Source organism: Ambystoma mexicanum, chromosome 11 (genome assembly GCF_040938575.1).
Source record: "Ambystoma mexicanum isolate Mex_15411 chromosome 11, UKY_AmexF1_1, whole genome shotgun sequence".
In the NCBI taxonomy this organism is placed as follows: domain Eukaryota; kingdom Metazoa; phylum Chordata; class Amphibia; order Caudata; family Ambystomatidae; genus Ambystoma; species Ambystoma mexicanum.
In genome coordinates, this window is record NC_090934.1 from 227,090,732 (window position 1) to 227,115,497 (window position 24,766).

The window sequence follows — 24,766 nt, forward strand, 5'->3', positions numbered from 1 at the left end:
CATATGTAAATATTGGACATAGGTCCTAAATGTCCACATTATTTATGCTCTGCCCCTGAGTCATAATCCCAGTGAATGTTCCATTACAATACCTCTCTGCCATATGCCTTATTTCACCCATACAACCACGGTAAACTGCAAAGACACCCTACCCACGAACTACCTCTGCCCTATATAATGGATTCGATGTACATCATCTGATAGAGACATCCTAGCTACAAAATAAATGCAAATACGGTTACCATATGACGTCATGTCATATGGGACATAACGCTTTAGTGCTAGGCTTTCATGTCTGCATCATTTGGGTTCTCCGAGTGGTCTTCTCTCACAAAAGGTAAGTAAAAACAAAACCCAGGACTGGAATTGGGTGTTCCGGATGACAAGGTGCCATCTGGCAAGCTTGCAGATATTACGTTTCTTTGTGCGTCGTCACGTTCCCTTTATCTTTCTCTCCTCTTGTTATTTCCCTCTTTCTTCATTCCTTCATTTACCATGGTTTCATTTCCGTTATTCCTTTCTTCCTTTCCCTCACTAGCAGTCCCCGCTTCTCCGCATTTGCAGACCAATTTCCCGCCAGGTAATTTATGGCACTTCGTCCAGCAGCAGGGGGCTGCTGGAAAGAGAACAAAGTTGAGTAGGTTTAGTGTGACACAGGAGCTATAGCTAAGGCTCTGGTCATTCAATAAGCGCACGGGCACAACGGCGAGGAGTATCAAATGGAACCCATTGTAACGTCAATTCCCCGCAGACTCCCACGACCCCAAAGAGAAATCAGACTACGCTCTCTGATGTGCGGTTCGTGTCTGTGTTTCGTCGTGAGCCTTTGTGTGTCAATCTGTCCGTGTGTGAGACAGTTGGGGCCCTCGGTGTGAGCATGAGTGCGTCTCCCTCTCTCTGCCTGCCTGGCCCACCCCCCTCTGCTCGTCCCCCACGGCTGAACTCGGATTACCCTCTAATCACGCTGTCTCTCGGTGTCTTTGGTGCTATAATGGGATTGGCAGAGCTTGGTCTGCAGCCGCCCAGGGCGTGAGTGGGCAGAGGAAGCAGGGAGCCGAGCTGCAATCTGCCTTCTGGAACATTCTTCATAGACCCGGCCGCTCTCCAAGATGGAAGAGAGAAAGGGGTCTGTACAGAGAAGAGGAACAGACAGGCCCCTGAGACAAAGACTCAGGCAGGGGAAGAGTGACGTCCAGGACAGAGACCGGGTACAGGAAGACAGTCCGGCGTATAGAGTGGCAAGAGACGCTGGGAGGGGATAATTATGACGCAGATGCATTTGGTTTATGCTAAGAGCGATATTTAGGGCCTCATTACACGGACGGCATAAGGGTTAACGGTCACCGTTAAAGGCAACGGTGACCGTTAACCCTTACCGCCGTACTACGAGGTCCCTTTGCGGGTTGGTGCTCTAACGCCTGCTTTTTGCAGGCGTTAAAAACCAACCCGCTAAGGGACCTCGGAGCTAATTACGGCACCGCAAAATTGCGGTGCCGTAATTAGCGCCTTCCCCATTCCCATAGAGCCCTATGGGGCAGAAATGGGAATGGGGAAGGGCAATGGCGGAAGGGGGATTTACCGCCCCACCGACCTTGGAATGGGGCGGTAAATCCCCTTTCCGCCAAGGCGGTGCCGGTAATTTACCGGCATGGTCCAGGGTGCTACTAGCACCCTGGATCACCCCCTTCCATGTAATGAGGTCCTTAGTCTGCCATCTGTACCGTTCTCTGGCCTCATTACGAATGTGGCGGTAAGGCAACAACGGCGCCGGTAGGGCTACCGGCGCCGTTGTTACCATACCGCCACATTACGAGTTCTGCTCGCGGGTGCTGCTCTGCACTCCTGGTCAGACCAGGCGTGCAGAGTGGCACCCGCGAGCAGAATTCGTGATTGCACCGGCAACGTTATAAACGGTGCTGGTGCAACCATGCTCCCGACCCCCATTCTGCCCTATGTGGCAGAATGTGGATCGGGAGCCCTGCCATATCGCACCCGCGAATGGGCAATTTCCGGCCCATTCAACTCATAAAAGGGTGGTAATGGCCCATTCGTGGGTGCCAGTAGTTTGGCCTTATTAAGGGCACGGCTACTGCCAAACCACTAATAAGGCCCGTGTATTCCAGCCGGCATCTTTCCAGCATACATATAGGACAGTCAGAATGTGAACAAGGGTTCTTTTCAAAGGGTTGCATACAGTAAAAGCAGGTAAATGTCTTCCAGCCACTTTTTTAGAGGGCGTATCGAACTCCGCCCCCTGTTTATTTTGGAGGCTCTGTGTAAAATGAAAGACAACACAAGTTAGCCAGTGCAGTAATAACGTGTACCAGCACATTACCGCACTGGCCATCTACGAGTTTTCCGGTGAGGTGGCAGAATTACTTCCAGCTAACAGTTGGACGTCATACCGCCGCCTTCCCAGCAACCATTGCCAGTATTGCAGGCACCTGTAATACCGGCACCTGTAATATGGGCGAAAATCCCCCATGGAGTCCAATGGGACTCTGTGAAATGGGGAGTTACACTGGCTACTGCCACTCGTAATCCAGTGGACATTGCAAAGAACCGAGTGGCAGTGTCAGTAAATCAGTTGACCGGTATTCTGGCAGATTTACCGCCAGAATCTGGGAAAACTTGTAATGAGCCCCATTGACTGTCTTTTATCTGATTTTATGCCGACCTCAGGGCTGGAGCACTTCACCACTGCACCATATAACCTGATAAGAAATAGCAGACAACTAAAGTTGAAATGTCACATTTCAGGACTGCATATTCCAGGGAAAAATCAATATTGATTCTTGGAGTTTAAAACATGCACACCTTTTATTGTTTTTAAAACACTATTAGGAGAACATATCCCCTCTTGTTTTTTGTGTGTCTTGATTTTATGAAAGGCAAATGCCATTTGACCTGTGCAATTTGTATGGTTGTGCAAAGCCAATTGAATGACATTTGCATAAATCACCTCGATAGGCTCATTTCTGGTGATGTCACATTCCGTTCCATCTGTTAATGAGTCCACCCACTTTCTTTTAGGACTTGACGCCTGCGGGACCTCTGCCAGGACTACACCAAGATTAAGCTTGCCCAACGTGTAGCACGAACAAACAGAGCCAGATGTATGCCATTCCGGATACAAACAACCAGTCCTGCTTTTTCTTTGCATTATGGTACTTTGAGTCCTGAATTACAATTGGAAAAAAAAGAATGCAATGGAAAAAAAGACTGAATATGCATTTTCAAAATAGCACGGGAAAGGCATTTGATTGAACAATGTTTCAACATTTTCTGATTTATTCGTACATCTAATATGCATAAGGACACATCATTAAATGTTCGAATCTATTGTAAATATGCCTTTTTTTAATTAAGTTGTCATTCATTTTGTTTGATCCTAGTTTAGCAGAATTCGAATTGTCTCCCAATGTTTATATCTAGCAAGTATGTGTATGTGCACTGATTTCCTGGAGCAATACGACATTTTTCATGTTGGCACATAAGAACGTGCCCCCGAATGTAATTAAAATTAATGAAAATTAGCCCTGATCACCAGAAATGTGAGCAATTGTAAGCAATTGTTGAAGCAAACATCGAGGAAGCAGAGCCAGCAGCGGGGCTCAAGGCCAGCCAGGAAGGGGAGAGACAGGAAGGGGGGCTTGCCTAAAGTCCCCCGTAGCACAGCTTGTGCAGATGAAGGAATCTGCCTGGAGTCGGCAAAGGGAACTGCGTGTTTACTTTATTGCTGCCGTGGCTGGAGCTTTGTCCGACCCCACGCCCTGGCTGAAACCATGGAGGGCACCTGAGCCCCGGGCCCATTTCAATTGACAGGGTTGAACTGCCATGACACAGCCTCTGGAGAAAGGACTAAGCTGGGAAAGAGACATAAAAGGCTGCCAGACAGGTCACAGGGAGACAGACGGGACGATTAGGCAGAGAGCCGAGCTGCAATCGTGATTTTGCATGCAACGAGAGCACCTCTTGCCTACTAAAACCAAATCATAGCGGGGAGATCCCCATTGGTCACCCCCACCTCCTGTGGCCAGTATATCACACATACATCATGAAATAACAACATGCAACTTTTGTAAGGTTATTTGGAATATACAAGGTCACAGTTTATTTGGAGCAACAATAAACTTGGGACAGTCCCAGCCACACATTACATTACATCAGCTAAGGGTGGACCGTGTCACCCTATCTGCCCCAGGCTAAAGCTGAACACGCTTCTGGTTATTACCAGGCAAACACCGGTTACTACCAGTAGGGCACTTTGGAGCACTGACAAGGATGTTGTTGGCGTAAAACCCTAAAAAGGGGAGTCAGTGCCCAGTGCCCGTACATGGATTTGGCTCGAGCCCGCCCAATTCTGAGCCGCTGCCGCCGAAGCTGCAGCGTGAAACTCCCTCATTGGCTAGGACCGCCCTGATACTCCGCCTGTAACAAAAAAAAGGAATATTAGACACAACATAACGCAACACAGTACCATTACACTGTATCTATTCTTTGTAATTGCTACAACATCTACCTGCACTCTTTCGGTGATACGAACGCCTCACCATGTCACTTCAAATTATCCGAATTGTATTAACCAGACTCTACTACTTCTTTACTACTCAACACTTTACCCAGGTTAAAATATCCACAACAAAGTACCATTACCTGTATCTATTCTTTGTAATTGCTACAACTTCTAACTGCACTCTTTCGGTGATACGAATGCCTCACCATGTCACTTAAAACTATGCAAACTGTATTAACACCACGCTACTACTTCTTTACTACCCAACACTTTTCCCAGGTTAAAATATCCCTTCCATAAAACAGGGTGTGGGTGGGTGGGGATCAAAACACGGCGGGAGCTGCTGGGCAAAGAGAATGATTGCCCGCAGCTCCCGCCTTATAAGCGTCCCCCGAGGACTCGGCCGGAAGTCAGGCCCTGTGGGATGCCTCTTCCGCCTCCACTGGGGAGGAAGAGTAGAGGCTGGCCACCCCGCAGAAGGTGGCGGCCAGAGGGGACAACCCGCTATGTAGGCTGTCCCTCTAGCGCCCCCTGCGGGGGCTGGTCCGCCTCTAAACAGATAATGGAGAGCCAGGTTGGTGAGACACCGGGGGAGCTCAGACAGTTGCAAGAGACAGGCCGATTAAGCCGAGAGCGCTCGCAATCTCCACCTCAGAAACATTTCCCAAAGATCGTTTCAGAACAAGCGGAGGGGGGGGGGGACATACAAGCCCATGGCATGAGACTCGGTGGGTATTGTTGCCAAATGGCACTGTGCCGATTTCTTTCTGCTGATTTTACCACTTTTTTTGACTGCAAAAATATGGGTGGGAGAAGTGCCCCCGCACCCTTGCAATGCTAACCCTCCTTTTATATACTGTCATGTTACAGTCCACAACGTTATGTAAGGCGGGGTTAGGGTTCGGGGTCAGGACTCAGGGGAAAGGATGTGACGGGGATGCGGGAAGGGAGGGGTAGTTAAATAAAGAAGGAGCTGACACTGGCAGTGACCGCGTGCACCTCCTTTCATTGTGAAGCGCGCAGCGCGTTAATAGCATTACCGCTGCCCAGCAAGAGAGAGTCTTCACTCTCTAACACTGGCAACGAGGTTGCTTTGGATCCGGCGAGGTCGCAGACATTCCGAACAACCGCCATGGTGGTGGTCGGAGGACGCAGCCCGCTACAGCTATGCAGACCGGCCTGAATATACCTGGGGGGGTGATCCTAATCCCCACCAGTGGCCACAGAATAAGTGCCGCACGTGCTGAATCTTCAGCCTGGGCTGCAACGGTGCCCTGGAAACCCAGTATTTGGCGCACGTGGACCCCTGGTGGCCATGCACCACACAGCAAGCAAGACAGCCAGGCCAGAGGAGCGCGTCAGCTCGCCAGCTACACTGCTAGAGGACCAACCAGCACTGGTCATTCACCTTGACCCTCCTGAGGTGAGGAAGAGCAGGAATACATAAGTACCACAGTAAAGGTGCACACCGGAACCGAAAAATAAACACAAAGATGTCAGAAGAGGAAATTCCTGCTACAGTGCCAGCCAGGCCATCAGAGGTTTTTCACCAAAGTCAGGGAGACACTACGCCCTGGCAGCTGCCTCAGGCATTTGATCTCAGAGACGCAGATAATCTGAGGCCCTGATGGGTCAGATGGATGAAGGACTTCAGAGTGTATGTGGGAGCAATGGGCCCCATGGATGAAGAACGGAAAGAAATATACTAACCCTGGCAGTAGGAGCAGCCGTATGGGACGTCCTTTATGAGTTAGTTGATGAGGAGAAGGCGACATTCCAGGAAATTCGAGGTGCACTTGACACCTATTTTGCACCACACACCAATGTGCATTATGAGAGACATATCTTTCACAAAACCATGCAGGAGTGGGAAGAGATCATGGACAACTATGTCATGGGACTCCACATCCGCATGAAGCACTGCGCATTCCATCGCTGCTCACATGATGAAGCACTGCGCTCCCAAGTCAGGAGTCTGCTAAATCAAAAAAGAAACTGCTCCAGAAACAGCAGACCCTCAATGAAATCTTGGTGATGGCCTGCACCAACGCAGCAGTCGCACAACAGGTGGTCAGTCTAGGACGAGTGAAGATCTCATCAGACCCCAGAGATCAGGAAGTCATCAAGAAGTTGACACCACCTCCACCGACAAGGTCAGTCATGCAGCAAAATCATGCTACAGGTGCAACTATGAGTTCCCCCATTAGGGCGCATGCCCAGCTTTGGGCCAGAAGTACGCAGTATGCACGAAAGATGACAATTTCAGGGCGGTCTGCAGGAACGCCCCAGCACCACTTATCCAGGCCGCTACCCCAAGGAACAGCAGGCGCCATCCCAACCACCGTACAGATAATAGAAGGTTGAGCCGTGAATCCAGGAGAGACCGCCCAACAGAAGGAGAGAACAGCCGACAACAATCCAGAAGTTCACTCCGGTCTCCTGACATGAAGAGCACTCACAGACCTCGACGGAGCATTCGCTATGTAGAAGTACACTCGCCGTCTAGAAGTGAATCATCATCCTCACAAGAAAGCCAAAGGAGAAAAGGATACGTGTGAGCGCTAGGAAAAGAGACGGCAAAGGAACACAGCTCTCCAGGTCCACAACATATCAACAGAATTTCTTATTGACACAGGAGCAACGGTGAATGTCCTGAGTGAGAAGGCCTACAATAGCCTCCCACACCCACCTAAACTCGCAGGTGGACATTTTTTCTTATGATTGCCATAATACTGTCTGTCTGCTATCCAGGAGTGGTGTACCGCCAATGATCTCTGCCTTAGTGCCAGTAAGACTGAGATTCTCCTCATCGGCACACCTGCTCCCTCCTTTCCTGTCACTCTCTGGCCGGCCTCTCTTGGCCCTCTTCCTGCTCCGACCTGTGAGGCTAAAAACCTTCGGGTCATCTTCGACTCCACACTCTCCTTCTCTCCTCACATCTCTGACGTCTCTAAAAAGTCACACTACCAGATGCACCTCCTCAGAGGTATTCTAACTTTCCTCTCTTTCCCCCAGAAACCACTGTCTCCAGAGCACTGTTTGTCTCTAGGCTAGACTACTGCAACAGCCTCTTTCTAAATCTGCCGGCTTCTACTCTCTGCCCTCTGCAACTCAACCAGAACAGGACTGCAAGACTTGTCCTTGGCCTCAAGGCCAGCGGTCGTATCTCTCTAGGACTGAAATCTCTGCACTGGCTCCTAGGGGCTGCAAGGATTATGTTCAAAACCCTCTGCATTGTCCACAAGACCTTCTGGGGCCTGGAGCCTAAATACCTTCAACTCTCTCTTCCTAAATATCTTCCTTCTCGAGCTCTTTGCTCATCCGCCTCCAACTCCCTGAGGGCCAGTCACTTCTCCTAGCAACGAGTTGGTGGTAGATCTCTTTCTTCTCCTGGGGCCTCCCTCTAGAAAAGCCTCCCCCAAAATTGTGGTTTTCGGGGAGGTCCAGAAGCACCTCAAAACCTTCCTCTTTGCTTCTGATTTCTCTCCTCCTCTCACCTGCTGAACTCCTGACTGAAACTGCACTGGTTACCTGGCTACCCTCTGATCTCGGGCCCATGTCCTCTCCCCTGCCAGTTGCACCCCTGCACTGCCTCCCCGGCACCCCAAACACTTGGGGACTGTTTTCTGTATCCCTACAGTCCCCTACCAGCACTTGCCACATGATGTCTGCACTTCTCCTTGCACTTGCCACCAGCTGGCCGCACTTTTTACTTTTGTTTTTATTTATTCTATTTATTTTTACTGTCGATCCCATGTACTGCACTGCTGCCCCGTCCCCCTTCCACCTTTCTCCTTCCCCATTCCCCTGCACTTGCGCAATCTCAATGTCACCTGGCCTAGCAAGATCGTTGTCTCTGTCATCCCTCTCTTCCCCCTCCCTTGCCTCGCCGCGCTGCGCCTTGAAACACTTGTGTATAGGCGCGTTATAAATGCCATGCCATATCATATCTCTATCTTATGGCTCAAACACACCTCTGCCTTGCAAGGGCACCTTTACCACGATCTGTGCGCACAAATCACACACGGCCCGCATCCAACTACATGTGCTCTGAACAGACGCCAACAGTGGATGCATCCTAAGCTTCTAAATGGCCATAGACATGGGACTCGTCCACATTCTCTACCGTATGATGGTTCATAAATACCTGGCTCCAGGGGACATCACAAAAGCATTTCAGAACCTCTTTAAAGGACTGGTCAAATTACGCAACTGCAAAGTAAGGCTTCACATTGACCCGAAAGTCAAACCTTTTGCCCAGCACTACAGGGGCATCCCCACAAACATACAAAAACAGGTGGAGGAGGAGATAAGATGCTTACTGGACCTTCACATCATTCAGGCAGTGATGGGACCCACCTAATGCGTTTCCTCAATCGTACTGGTCCCTAAGAAATCGGCAGAAGGATCTATCTGCCTCTGCGTAGATCTGCACTGCCTCACTATGGCCATCCAAAGAAAACAACATCAAGCCCCAAGAATAACGGGCATGATCCACATCCTCAATGGTGCAACCGTGTTCTAAAAACTTTTTTAAAAACAATTTTTATTGATTTTGACAACAGTCAACAAAAAACAAACAACCACAGCAGTGCTTGTCATAACATTTTAGCATTATGGAAATATCTTAAATATCTACTTGCCCTTATCCCACCCTCCAACTCAAGCCTACTCCACTTCACCCTCTGTCTCCTTGTCTTCCGGAGGTATTGCCTCGTCTGTATTGTCAGGGGAATCAGCGCTTGTATCGCCCAGGGTGGGCCCCAATAGTGTGGCCACTAGGTGTTTCCAGGCCATCGGGGCTTCCGCTTCTTCCTCCCCACTCTATTGGTCGCACCACTCCATACTACTGTTTCTGCTTCTGTCTATTTACGGAGATCATTCCACCAAACCTCTATTTTAGGTCTATTACATGCTTTCCACCCCATGGCAATTCTGTGCTTGGCGAGTATATACACCAGATCTTGGAGTTTACTGACATGTTTCAGTTGTCGCGGTCTAGGAAACACCCCTACCATGCATGCCCACACTGATTCCACATTTAAATTGATCCCTCTCTCATTCAATCGGTGGGCTACATCTCCCTAGAACTTCCCAATTTCCGGGCATGCCTAAAACATGTATAAGCCCTGTGTTGTGTTCTCAACATTTGGGGCATGTTTGTCATTCTGCGCTTTTGAATCGGGAAATTGTCTGGGGGGTCATATATGCTCTGTGGGTTATGTACAGCTGTATTTGTTGTAGCCTCGCGTTTCTAGACACTTTTTTATGATACCCTTGAACACGCTCCCACAGCGCGCCTGTCATAAGTTCTGCTTCATCCTCCCAATCCTGCCTCAGCTGGGTCACTTCCCTTCCCACCCTGGACATCAGTAATTCGTAGATTCGAGAAACCTTGTGTCCTCCATCTGCAACATCATATAATGTTTCAATGGCCACGTCTGGTTGTTCATCTAGTAATATTTCTGACCATGTCTCCCTTACCCGTCGTACCAGTTTGGTATAGGTAATATAAACCCGTTTCTTCCACCAGCATATTAAATTCCTTCATTTATTTCTCTTGTCATATGTCTCCCATTGTTGCAATTCCCACTGGTTCCCAATGCCTGCGGTTCGTCTTACTCAATTGCGCGTCTCCTTTAGTCAATGCAACCAGCGGCACTTGCGGGGAACATGGGGTCGGGTTCTCTATGGTCTGGCAAGTCTTAAGCCATATTTTCCAACCCAGTTCTAGCATCCCCAAGCACCCTTTTATCTCTTGTTTAGGCAGCCATATCCATTCTTTTAAGAAAACCAGGGCACATTCAGAACTCAACAGTCTAGATTCTGATGTTGAGTCTTCCGCTAGCCACTTAGTTACGTATCGTAGTTGACTGGCCAAATAATAGATCTTGAAGTTAGGCAGCTTAATACCCCCTTTGTCAAATGTGTTCTGTGGTTTCCATAGGGCTATCCTATTCCTGGTTCTAGCCCAGAGGAAGCCCCTGCATGTACCTTGAAGTTTGACGAACAATCATTTAGGTATCATATATGGTATGTTCCCAAAAACGTGTAGTAGCCTGGGTAATACGACCATCTTCAGCAGCGCCCCCCCTCCTCACCATGGCCAGGGGGAGTCTAGTCCAGAACCTCATACTATTCTCGATGTTTGTCACTGCTTTCTCAGTGTTATGTATATATTCTGCTTCCACCGTGTGATGGATGTCAGGGGGAATATGCACAACGTTTTGGGGTTGACTGCAATGCCGGAGAGCAATGCGAATCACTCCATCACATCTAGGATATATTGCAGATTTTCTTCAAGGTACATCAGGTATAACAACATGTCGTCTGCATACAGCGATATTAAGTGTGGTCCCCCTTTTGTGTAGATCCCCACTTCCTTGTATTGTTGTCTCAGGTATATCGCTAGGGGTTCCAATGCGAGAATGTACAGCATTGGGGACCAAGGGCATCCCTGTCTAGTGCCCCTGCTAAGTTGCCACCTTTCCGAGTGTTGCTCCTGTCCTGACTCTGGCTAGTGGGGAGCTGTACATTAATTTCACCCACTTCAAGTACCTGGGTCCCATCCCATATTCTTTTAGGGCTGCCAGCAGCCAATGCCACCTGACAGAGTCAAAAGCCTTCACTGCATCTAACAATATAATAGCCAACTCGCCCGAGGATCCCTCTGTTTGCTCTATGACATGGTGGAGCCGTCTGAGGTTGTCGGATATGTTCCTATGTGGAACATATCCGGTCTGATCAGGATGTATTAGTCTGCCTATGACATGTTTCATTCTATTTGCTAACACAGCCGTAAGTATCTTGCTGTCCTGGTTCAGCATAGACAGCGGTCTATTCGACCCACAGTCCATGCTTTGCTTATTCGGTTTTGAGGAGTGGAATAATGATCGCTTCTCTAAGGGATTCTGGCAATATCCCTACTTCAAATTCTTCGTTTAACATTGCCAATAGTGGGAGGAGCACTTCCTTCTTATACATTTTGTAGAATTTACTGGGGAGTCCATCCACTCCTGGGGTCTTACTGGTAGGTAGTTGCTCAACCACCACCTCTAGCTCTTCCAGTGTGATTGGGGCTTCTAGGTTCTCTCGCTCTTCAGCACTTATTTGTGGTAAGCCGATATCCTCCAGTGTTTCCTCTTTCTCGCTCCCTCCATCACCTCCTGCGTCCTCATACAATTGTTTATAGAATTCAAGGAACCCTTCATTCACAATCTCTTGGGTATCTAATATTTGTCCACTCTCCCCCCATACCGCTCTGATCATTTTTCTGGGTGTCTCGCTTTTATACAGCCTTGCTAGCAGTCTCCCTGGCTTGTCTCCCCCAGCATGCTGCCTTTCTATATGTTTCTTATAGTTTAAATTACATAATCTCTCCCAGTGTCCCACACATTCCTGCTGCAATTGATGATGGTTTCAGCATCCTCCTGGGAGTTTCCTCCTCTACCTAGGATTGTATCTAGTTTCACCTCTGTGTTCTGTAGTCTCAATAGTATGCCTCCCTGCAGCCCTTTGGATTTGGCTATAGCTGCTCCTCTCACTACAACCTTAAATGCCTCCCATAGGGTTCCAGCTGACTTTACACTTCCCATGCTATTCCCAAAGTATTCTATGATTTCACCTCTGAGGTCTTCTCTCAACACTGTATCTTTCAATGCTTCTGCTCTGAGTCGCCACTTAGGGATCTTAGCTCTCAGAGCCACGTATTGGCATGTCAAAACCAATGGCGAGTGGTCCGAAAGGACTCTCGCTTTATATTCCGATCGCACCATTTCCCCCGTTATCTCCTGTGAGTCAAACACTGTCATGATTCCTGCCCCTCATGTCCCCAGCCCTCCAAGATGTCAGGCTGGAGCCAGGCCTCGGTCACCTACATGGCCCTCAAGGGCCTCTCCATCCCTCCAAAGACCTACTTGGAGTCAGACTTGGCACTTGTGGCACCAGGCTCATTCACTCCCATAGGATAACATTGGGGATTGGACTTGTAGTGCATTGATGGGGACAAGATGGATGCCCCACATATTTTGGTTCCCAGAACTGCATGTGCAGTCTAGTCTTTTGGGTGTGGTTCAGCCCAGAGACACCTGGGATACCTAGAGACTATTTAAGCCACGCCCAGGCTGAGAAACACGCTTTGCGTTTTCTGCACCTGCAGCGTGACACTCACTGTGTTTGGATCGGTCTCCAGTAGGTCTGCGTCTTTCTTCTGCACTCAGCTCCTGCAAGAACAAGAACACCGTTAGGAACAGCCTTACCTTGCGGCGCTTCTGCCCATCATTCATCGCTCCTTCTGTTATGCAGACATCTTCGGCGGTGTCATACCCATCCCGGCACGCCGCTTCCTAAGGAAAAGGGAAAAGAACAGAAAAAAGGCATTAGTAAGCATTCAGCAAATATTCGCTTATTTTTAAAGACTGTACAAGCTTCAAACGCTTACCTGAATCCCAGCCGCTCTGGGGGGCCTCGGTCTCCAGAACTTCTCATCCATCTGCAAGAGGGAAAAGAGACTCCAGGTTAGCGTGGAAACATCTAGAGGCGCCGCATACTGCGCTTGCTCACCGCATTTCTTCTTCATAACCGGCATCCACGCTGAAAACGTTGCGGCACCTAAAAGACACAGAAAAATAACTCAGTTCAATACAAATACGAAAGGGTCGCATCGCGCATCGCGCTCTCACTAACCTTCAGCGCTACTCATCTAAGCAGCACGTCGCCATCCCCGGACGCCAGCCATCATCTAAGGAAGGAGAGGAACGAAGTTAGAGAACTGTTCAAAAGACTCATTATACTTACCTGTCGGACTCTTGCCAGTGAAGTAACTAGGCAGCAACGAGCCAGCATCAAGCAACGCACCCCTGCGCTGAAAGCAGGACGTAGAGCACACTTTCCAAGAAAACAAGGTGAGCTGTGGATCAAAGGGAAGGGTTGGACCCCGGGGAAGAAGGGGTTCAAGCACACAGAGACAATAGGGAGTTAAACTCTAACTATCCTGTGTTTCAGGCCCAGTCTCCAGTCGAGTAGACTCCAGGGAAAGGTTTGAGGTCGTAAGAGGTCAGAACAGGCTGAGTGACGTCCCCGTGGATACCAGGTGAGCGTTACAGAACGCAAAGCCTCACGTCAAAATCCACCTGGGCGTCATGGAAACGTCAGAAACCGACCATTTAGCCCACATGTTGGGGCAGCTACGTTCCGAAGTACATGCAGCCAGGCAGGAGACCAACACCCTGAGGAGAGAGCTGATAGTAGCCAAAGAACGCACTGATGATTTAAGCCGGCAACTTCTCCAGTCACAAGCAGGGCATGCACCATCAGCCAATCCCATTCAGATAACCCTTCCTGGGGCAGTTCCCTTAGCCCCGCCCGAACGATTTACGGGGGATCCCAAGAGGTTTGCAACATTCATGAACCAGTGCCGCCTGCACTTCCTTTGTGGACCAGGGGCCTTTCCGAATGACCGATCACGGGTCGCTTTTGTGCTATCCTACCTGAGTGGTAGTGCCGCGGACTGGTCTGTACCGTTTGTGGCCCAAGACCATCCTTTGCTGTATGACTTGAGGGCTTTCAGCAGGAGATGGAAAAGCTGTTCGCTCGTCGTACTCATGGGCAGGCATTAGACAACAAACTTCTGTCCCTACGCCAAGGGAATCAAGACCAATTAACATACATAGCCACGTTCAATAGACTCGTAGTTGAAGCAGAATGGCCAGTGGAGACGAGAACCACGTTTTTTCATTAGGGGTTGCGGGGGGAGCTCAAGGATGTTCTCACACAAGTAGTGAACCCCCCCCGAAAGACTGCTTAGAATTCATTGACCTTGTTGTTCAACTGGATCATAGGTTGCAGGACCGAAGAGCAGATCGAACAAGACTGGACCCTCGCCCCATGTATGTGCGCTCAAAGGACAATGTTGCCCACACAACGGAAGGTTCAGGAGAACCAATGTAAATCGGGGGGGTAAGATCCCCCTTCACTAAAGTGGAAAGGGATAAAAGGAGACAGCAGCAGTTATGTCTGTACTGTGGAAGGTCAGGTCATTTCCTTAAAGAGTGCCCTGTGAAGCCACCAAGGAGGACAGTAGGGGACACGGACAAGGAAGATACCATCAAGGAATCGGAAAACTCCCCAGCCTGACAAGTGTAGGGGTCCACTTGTCGAGCTAAGAAAACGAACTACAGACCTCCCATTTTGCACTGTCTGTGGTCTTGATCAATCACCAACAACCTTCTCGGATGCACGCAGTAAGAGAGTACATTGACAGTGGAGCCGTTGGGAATTACATCGACCAGGATCTTGCGGCAAAGATGGGGCTTCCGTTACACCCTAAATCAACCACCGATACTGTTACCACTGTCTACAGCACGGAAATAGCTTCTGGTCCAGTATCCCAATGCACTACAGCTTTAACCCTTCTATGCCAGGATGTACACCAAGAATCTATCGTTTTCGACCTCATTAAGGCATCACAGTTCCGGTTGATTTTGGGAATGCCATGGTTGGTAGCTCACAATCCTCGAATCGATTGGCGAGCAAAAGAATTGGCCTTTCCCGAGACTTGCGCCCACACATGTTATCGCCAAGAGAAACAACCAATAGACACCAGCACCTCCACGCTTGCGACTGTGGCAATCGGCACCTTACCAAGTGAATACCAGGATTTTCAAGATGTCTTTCAGAAAGAACAGGTTAATACCCTGCCACCGCGTAGACCATACGATTGCCAAATCGACCTGATACCCGGTGCACAAATCCCTTGTGGGCGAATTTACGCGCTCACAGAACCAGAAAACAGCACCTGAAGGCCTATCTTGATCAATACCTGGCCAACGGGTTCATCTGTCCCTCGAAGTCTCCAGCAGCCAGTCCTCTATTCTTCATACCAAAAAAGGAGGGGGACTTGAGAACGTGCATCGACTATCGCGCATTGAACCAGATTACCGTAAAAAAACGCTAGCCCCTGCCACTGATCCCTGAATTGCTTGATTAAGTCAAAGATGCCCAAATCTACACAAAACTAGACCTAAGGGGGGCATATCACCTTGTTCGCGTAATACAGGGGGATGAATGGAAAACCGCTTTTCGCACTAAATACGGCTTGTACGAATATCAAGTAATGCCCTTTGGCCTTTGCAATGCGCCTGCAGCATTTCAGTACTTCATGAACGATGTCCTATGGGAATTTATTGATGTCTGTGCTCTAGTGTACATCGACGATATTCTAGTATATTCTGCATCAAAGCAGAACCACGTTAAACACGTCCGATCCGTATTGGAGAAACTCCGTCAACACCAGTTCTACGCCAAACTCGGAAAGTGCTCATTCCACGTCTCCGAGGTGGAATTCCTGGGATTTATTCTCAGCCCGAATGGAATCCGAATGGACGTGCACAAGGTAGATGCTATCCTGAACTGGCCATCCCTAAATTCATTCAAGGGGTTTCAAAGTATGCTGGGTTTTGCAAACTTCTACCGCCAGTTCATCCCAGGATCTTCGCAAATCGTGCATGCCATCACGTCATTGCTAAGGAAAAGCAACAAAAAGTTCCAGTGGACAACAGAAGCCGAGGAAGCTTTCCAGGAACTCAAAGCAAGATTCACATCTGCCCCAATCTTACGCCACCTTCGTCCTGATCTCCCATACCTGGTGGAAACGGATGCCTCAAGCATGGCTATGGGAGCCGTCCTCTCACAAAAGGACCCCGAAACGGGCCAGTTACACCCTGTTGCCTTCTGGTCATGTAAATTCACACCCCCTGAACTCAATTAGGCTATCACAGACAAAGAACTCCTGGCCATTAAGTCAGCCTTTAAGTCATGGTGACACTACCTCTTGGGCGCCAGACACACAATCACCGTAATAACTGATCACCGGAACCTCCAGTACCTAAAAACGGCAAAGGCCCAATCCTCATGACAACTACGTTGGGCTCTTTTTTTTGCTGAATATGACTACGTGATTACATTTCGACCAGGGGTGAAAAACGGGAAGGCCGATGCCCTTTCCCGTATGGGGGTGGAAGAGCAAGGGTACGAGACCCCTGACCCAATAGCAATCATCCCAAGGGACAAGCTCCTAGGAATCACAGCAACCATAACTCAGAAAGAATTACATGAAGAAATCCAAAACCTGATGAGTCCGGAGAAATTACAAGCGTGGAGTGCACAAGGAGAACATTACATGATAAAAGATCAGTTGCCCTACTTCAGGAATCGTTTATTCTTACCAAACCAAGAACTACGAGAACAAGTAATGTCCGGTTATCATGATTCCTTGATCGAGGGCCACCTCAGAATCGCTAAAACCATAGCCAAGGTAAAACGAAATAACTGGTGGCCCACGTGGCGTAAAGACATTATCCAATTCATCCTATCTTGTGGAGTGTGCGCTCAAAACAAGTCATCCAAGCAGAAACTGGCTGGGCTATTACAACCATTAGAAATCCCATCAGCACCCTGGCACACGTTGTCCCTCGATTTTATTACTGACTTTCCACCCAGTCAAGGGTTTAACACTATTCTTGTGGTCGTGGACCTATTTTCAAAAATGGCACATTTCATTCCTCTTAAGGGGCTCCCAAATGCTTCCACTCTGGCAAAGGTGTTTCTTGAAGGCATCGTACGGCTCCATGCGTTTCCTTCAGTTTTGGTCTCAGTCCGAGGTACTCAATTCGTATCTAACTTCTGGAGAAAATGCTGCTCTATGGCCCAGATCGACAACCGGCTATCCACTAGTCACCATCCCCAAAGGGATGGTCAAACTGAGAGGACAAATCAGACGCTCGAGCAGTATCTGCGTTGCATGTTGCACCAAGCTGAAAGAAGCTGGTTCGACCTATTATGGATAGCTGAATATGCTTATAATAATTCCCTACACTCCAGCACTGGGCAGACACCCTTTTATACCATGTATGGCAGGCACCCACGTACTTCTGAGTTGGACGTTCCTACAACCCTGGAAATGCCAGCAGTCAAAACCTTGCACACGACCATTTCTCAAACCTTTAAAAGGGCTGCTGAACACCTACTTCAAGCTAAGAATCACCAAAAGAAGTTTGCTGATCAACACTGAGCAAAGGCCCCCAACTAGCAAGTGGGAGACAAAGTCTGGCTGGCGTCTAAACACATGTCCATTAAAGAACCCAAACTTTCCGTCCAAGATACCTGGATCCATTCACCGTCACCTCCGTGATAAATCCTGTGGCGGTCAGACTAGCTTTGCCGTCAAACATGCAGATTCATCCTGTGTTCCACGTGTCTCTCCTTAAACCTGTTCAACCTGGGACCCGGGTAGCAACGCCACCGCAGCCAGTAGTAGTCGCCGGGGAGCCAGAATTCGAAGTCAAAGACATCCTGGATTCAAAGTAAGTCAGATCCAAATTATACTACTTAGCAGACTGGAAGGGGTATGGTCCACAAGACAGGACATGGGAGCCTTGTGAATACATCCATGTACCTCGCTTGCTTAGACGATTTCATCAAAATCATCCAAACAAACCAGGACCAGACAGAAGAGCCACCTTGAGAGGGGCCTTGGGGGGGGAGTGCTGTCATGATTCCTGTACCTCATGTCCCCAGCCCTCCAAGATGTCAGGCTGGAGCCAGGCCACGGTCACCTACATGGCCCTCAAGGGCCTCTCTATCCCTCCAAAGAGCCACTTGGAGTCAGACTTGGCGCTTAGGCACCAGACTCATTCACTCCCATAGGATAACATTGGGGATTGGACTTGTAGTGCATTGATGGGGACAAGATGGATGCCCCCCATATTTCGGTTCCCAGAACTGCATGTACAGTCTAGTCTTTTGGGTGTGGTTCCGCCCAGAGACACCTGGGATACCCAGAGACTATTTAAGCCACGCCCAGGCTGAGAAACATGCTTTGCATTTTCTGCATCTGCAGCGTGACACTCACCGTGTTTGGATCGGTCTCCAGTAGGCCTTCATCTTTCTTCTGCGCTCAGCTCCTGCAAGAACAAGAACGCTGTTAGGAACAGCCTTACATTGCGGCGCTTCTGCCCATCATTCATCGCTCCTTCTGTTCTGCGGACATCTTCGGCGGTGTCATTCCCATCCCGGCACGCCGCTTCCTAAGGAAAAGGGAAAAGAACAGAAAAAAGGCATTAGTAAGCATTCAGCAAATCTTTGCTTATTTTTAAAGACTGTACAAGCTCCAAACGCTTACCTGAATCCCAGCCGCTCTGGGGGAACTCTGTCTCCAGAACTTCTCATCCATCTGCAAGAGGGAAAAGACACTCCGGGTTAGCGTGGAAACATCTAGAGGCGCTGCATACCGCGCTTACTCACCGCATTTCTTCTTCATAACCGGCATCCACGCTGAACACGTCGCGGCACCTAAAAGACACAGAAAGAGAACTCAGTTCAATACAAATATGAAAGGGTTGCATCGCGCATCGCACTCTCCCTCACTTTCAGCGCTACTCATCTCAGCAGCATGTCGCCATCCCCGGACGCCGGCCATCATCTAAGGAAGGAGAGGAACGAAGTTAGAGAACTGTTCAAAAGACTCATTATACTTACCTGTCGGACTCTTGCCAGTGAAGTAACTAGGCAGCAACGACCCTGCATCAATCAAAGCACCCATGCGCTGAAAGCAGGACGTAGAGCACACTTTCCAAGAAAACAAGGTGAGCTGTGGATCAAAGGGAAGGTTTGGACCCCGGGGAAGAAGGGGTTCAAGCACACAGAGACAATAAGGAGTTAAACTCTACCAATCCTGTGTTTCAGGCCCAGTCTCCAGTCGAGTAGACTCCAGGGAAGGGTTTGAGGTCGTAAGAGGTCAGAACAGGCTGAGTGACGTCCCCGTGGATACCAGGTGAGCGTTACAAAAATGTAGTCTAGCCGAGTGTATACGTTTTGTGGGGCTGAGTAATGTGAATAATGTCTATCATGTGGGTGGTGTTGCCTCCACATATCCTCTAGTCGAAGGTCTCCCAGCAGGGTCCTCAGGGCCCTGACAACAGGGGTGGGTTTGTCGAATTTCCCATCTGACCTATCCACCCTTGGGTTCAGTGTGCAGTTAAAATCACCGCCCCATATAACTGCACTCGCCAAGTGCAGGCTCATTTTACCATATAGGGACCTAAAGTAGGCCACTGTATCCTGGTTCGGAGCATATGTGCTAACAATGTATATTTCTCTATTTTCTATCAATCCCCATATTACTGCCATCCTCCCATCTGCCTCAGCTGTAGATTGTAGCAACTGAAAGGGGACATGCAGCGCCACCCATGTGACCACCCCTCTGGCATAAGCCGAGTACGTTGCTCCTATAAGGGTTCCTTTCCATTTCCTCTTTATTACCTCTAGATTTTCTTTCGTGAGGTGTGTTTTTTGTATTAGGGCGATGTCTATTTTCTGTCTCTTTATGTACATCATGATCTTGTTTCTCTTTAAGTAGCTGTTGAGCCCCCTGACATTCCAGGTCACTATACTAAGGTCTCCCATGTTTCAGCCACACCCAGTCCCCCCTCTAACCCTCCTACTTTTCATCACGCGTGTGTAGAACCGTCTTCTAAAAACTTAACCTTAACAAGGGTTACCACCAGTTGGAACTAGCCTGGGTGTCCAGATGCATTACCACTTTTGTGACTCACATGGGGCTTATCGCTACAAGCGTTTGAACTTTGGCATATCTTTGGCTGCAGAGATCTTTCAGGAAGAGATTCACCAGGTAATCAAGTACATCCCAGGGTGTCTGAACTACAGCAACAACATCCTGGTGTTCGGCAAAACAGCCCAGGTACACCTTACACAAGGTCTGCATGCCCGTAGAAGTGGCCCTTGTCACGCTCACCAAAGACAAATGCGAGTTTGGCAAACAAACCCTCAAGTTCTTTGGTCACATATTTCGTGACTGAGATAAGGTCAAGGCCTTACAAGAAGCCCCCCGCCCAACGGATGTGTCGGACCTCAGGTCATTCCTGGGGCTCGCAAGTTACTGCTCCCGCTATATAGTAAACTTTGCGACGGTGAGCACCCCGCTCCGGGAGCTAACCAAAAACAATCAGGACTCCGTCTGGACACCGGAATGCGAGGCCGCCTTCGCAGATATATGTGCACGCATTGCCTCAGCCTCAGACATGGCATACTTCAGCTCTGCCAAAGACACGGAAATTACAGTGGATGCAAGTCCGGTGGGAATGGGCATGATACTCGCACAATATGACCCCAGGACCCCGCACATTAAGCAGGAAGCATCCTGAAGTATATTGGCGGACCCATAGCCTAAAACAAATATTCTCAGAAAGCTCTACAACTAAAGGTACAATACCAATTATTGTTTATTGAAAAATATCTCCTAATGAACCATTTGGGACTGCCTGAATGGTGAAATCCGTGTTGAGAGTCAAAATGTCGAGACCTGAGACCTTGAACATTGAAATTCTTTTGTGACCATCAAAAACTACTGATCAGTGCAAGTTATTTTTACCTGTGACTGGCCAAAAACCAGTAACTTAGCATTAAGTTTGCGCAAATACGGCTTATCCCTACCTTTATATATATTACAATTCTAAGCTGTGAAGCAGTCCCATAACAGGGATAACACAATTTGCATGACAACTAAACCTTTGAAATAAGTGGAATCGCCAGAGCAAGATACCAAAGGCTGCAAAGTGCAGATATACATTAAGAAAGTCGTGCCATATGCAATCCACAGTCTACCACCACCGAGCAGAAAGACTTGCAGACAGAAAAGTGTTGGGCCCTCGAGGTCAAGCAGACCCCTAGCCATCCTCTGGTATACCTAGGAGAACTACCCAACAAGTTGGTAGCAGAGGATGGTTGGCTACACTATCCCGGCACAAAGGTGACTCTCGCCACAGAACCTGAGAGGCTGAAGGACTCTCGCTTATTCTGAGATGCCTGGGAACGCGTGCCCCACGGAAAGGACATCAGCAGCTGCCCTGGGGAATATCCTGCCCTAAGTCCATGAGGCATCCAGTAGACCAGGAAGGAGAAGTGGCATCTTTGAGGTACGCAGCAGCAGAGCAGCGTCGGCAAACCCCGGAGTGTAAGTGGTGACCCAGCTACACAGCAACTGGGGTTGTGGGGGAAGGTATTGAGTATTGTGGAGTATTGCTTAGTATTGTTGAGCACTGCCGAGTATTGTCAAAGTATTGTCTAGCATCGTCAAACTTAGCAGGGACAGGAGCGGAGGTAGATATCATTATCTGTGGATAGGGCACATTCGGCTCAGAGAGGTAAAAGGTTCTGGTGAACAACCTAGACTATTGACTCGCAGGCACGGATGACAGAAGTTATGTAAATAGTATTTCTCCTGTGAGTTGGGCGTTTTAGCTTGGGTCATAGATGATGGTATTCCCGTAAGGTTTTGTGAAGGAGCTGGCCTAGATTACAGAAGGTGATTCGTCTGGTTAAGTCTCGAGGAGACGTATTGCTTGTTAAGCGATGCAACAGGTACAGATCGAACACAAGAGAAAAGTGGTATACTGTGCTAGGAGGCAGGAAGACAGCTGTGGGGTTTGTGTTGGGTTGTGTGTATTTTAGGGCAACGGGTTATGGTAGTCTGTGTGTGGTATTTGATTGGCAGACGAGGTGAACCAGTGGCGGTGCCCGGAAGGCACATGCAAAAGATTTTGGGTGGGCCTGAGGTGGCAGCGATTGTGAAGGCGCAGTGCACGGAGCAAGCCTGACAGGTTGTGGAGCCACAGAGGCTCCTAGTGAATTAAAAGTATTGTGATTACATTGTGTTTCTTCCTTAACAGCAGAATATTGAAACCCTCAATTTGAGGTCAGGTAAAAACCAAGAGCAATGTATCAAGGGAAGTGCAGTGGTGACACGCCCCTAGAGCACGTGTAAGACCCTCCCACCTAATAAAGACAAGATTTGCAAATATAGCATTGAATGGACTAAAAGTACAGAGTGTAAATGAACTAAACGATGGCCACCTTTGCAAATGTTTCTCCAAGGATGTGCAGCAATCACTACTGACACACATACAGGGTACTTACAAGGGGAAGAAGCTAGTAAGCTGCATTGCAATATTCACATTGTGGAGAATGTTTCAGGAGGGCGAGGGGGACGCAGTGAAGCGTTAGTGGATCCTGAGACAGCAGGAGTTGCAGGGGCCCACAGCCCCACCCTCTGGCCCCCCACCGAACCCCCAGAGCGAGGTCTCCGATGACACAGACGATGACCAGGGGATGTACCTATTACGAGAGCTAAGAGCAGCAGAGGGCTATTCAAACCCGACATATAAACCGTCACCATATACTAGGGAAGAAGGACAGAAAAGTACAGGGCAGCTGACCACGGAGAGAGGAACAAGCGGCGAGGCGCAGAAGGGCATGAAAGAGGGGCTGGAGGGCATAGCTGTGAACTAGTGGGTAGGGGGAAAGATCACCATGAAGCTCAAAGGGAAGACGAATGGGGAGGCAACCAAAGCAATAGAGGACCTTAATGAGAGCAGTGAAAACGCGGATTGGGCTGAGGTAATGGAGGAAACAGACAGGAAGGAGAAGGAAAGAGAAGAGAGTTTAGAGAGAGAAAATGGAGAGGAGAAGAGAGGAAGAGATGTGCCAGTGGTTTAGCCTATTCCCTTTGCGCCCGGTCAGTGCACTACATGTGAGGCACCGTTTTCATTGGGAAACCTGTGGGAATGTGGGAAAGTAGGACATTTGTTGTTTTCTCTTGGTTTTCAGAAGGTTTTCACATATTTCCTACTGCACTTTGTTACACAGCCCTTTCATTTCACATTTAGTCGCTGCTTTCGGCACACTGCATTTTTGTAACCTGCATAAGTCACCTATCCTTCAAAAGGGCTGCCTGTGCTTTTTAATAAAAATGTATGCCTGCCATTCTTCACCACATTTTACTTATTTTCAAATGCTAAGTACGTCTGTTTAGTCCGTCAGCATAAAAATCCTGTGTACCATGGCTCCGTTTATGGCTCAGGCTGATGCTTGTTTTGTGAAACATTACCAGAAATGTGTGATTTTCTAACTAGTTGAGTCAGGGGAATTTAGCCGTGCATTGCTCTCAATATTGACAGAAGCCATTACCTTACCAGTCCAAACATGTCCAGCAAATACTTGTTTTTCACTCACTTTTCCAGTTTTTTTCCCAAATTATAGACATTTTAGGTGCATCGGTTTTGCCTGACCTGTGCAAATCACCCCTTCCTGAATTTAGAATTCAATCCACTATTCTAACACCTTCCTTTTGTCCTTCTAATATTTCTTTCCTCTCCTCAGATTCCTTGTTTACTCCCGTGAACTTGAGTGAATGCTGCAACATGGATAAAAACATAAATGCTAATTGGAACATGCAAGTGAATTTGTATACTTTGTTAAGTGTACAAATAAATACTCGATTGATGCATCGAAGGACTTTTAAAAGCAATACTATTTTCACAGTACTGTATTAAATGTCTAAATTAAACCTCATTTTGGCCACATTCTCCTGCATGAAGAAATTCACAGTAAATAACCCAGACACTCGTGCATGCATAGGTTGGCCTATTCCTGTCAGGTTCACCTCAGCATCCACTCTGCCAATCTGGTTAGAGGATTGAAAGCATGAAAATGCAGAGATCCCTGCAAATGAACTCTATCAGGGCTCCTTCAGTCTGAACTTCAGTCTTTTCTTAGTGGCCACCCTCTCCACTCTATCCATAACCTACCTACCTACCCACCCACACAGGGGGTAACTCTTTGGATCTCTTATTCATCTCAACCTCTCTTTCAGCCACTAATACTGTCACACCATCCATATCTGATCACTCAGTTGTTTCCAGCATCATCTCCTTTCCACCCTTGGCCTTTCCTCACCACTTGCTTCACCTAATACTAAAAGGATATGTAAACCTTCTGCCATTCCCTCTTTCTCTTCGACCTACAGTTCTCACTCTCCCCCTTCACACCTGATGCCACTTCCACCAGCACTGCCTTCTTCAGCTTCCAATCCCTACTATATGACTCATTCTCCTCTCACTTCCCACTGCTTAGTCTCAGCATCCGCAACCATGGGTCACCCCAGTCATACGTTCTCTCCACACAGACATTCAGCATCTACTGCGCAAAAGGAGGCATACACACTTGCATGAGGACCTGCAACTCTACCTCTCTGCCCGGAACTCTGTCAAGTCCACTCTTGATAGAGCAAAAACGGAAATCTACCCAACCATCATTAACGCTCAAACCAACCCCCTAAAGTCTATGACTACCAACTCCACTCTCATTGTTAATGACCTAGCTTAATACTTCGCTGCA

The 24,766-nt window shown here is 48.5% G+C and overlaps 1 long non-coding RNA gene across 1 annotated transcript in view; it reads right to left on the bottom strand.

Annotated features, from left to right (window-relative positions):
• Nucleotides 1-4,128: 4,128 nt before the first annotated feature.
• Nucleotides 4,129-24,766, bottom strand: part of LOC138504689 (uncharacterized) — a 299,984-nt gene continuing 279,346 nt past the window's right edge. The window contains exon 3 of the long non-coding RNA XR_011279902.1: nt 4,129-4,431. This is a non-coding gene — a long non-coding RNA (uncharacterized lncRNA). The remainder of the gene's footprint in view (nt 4,432-24,766) is intronic.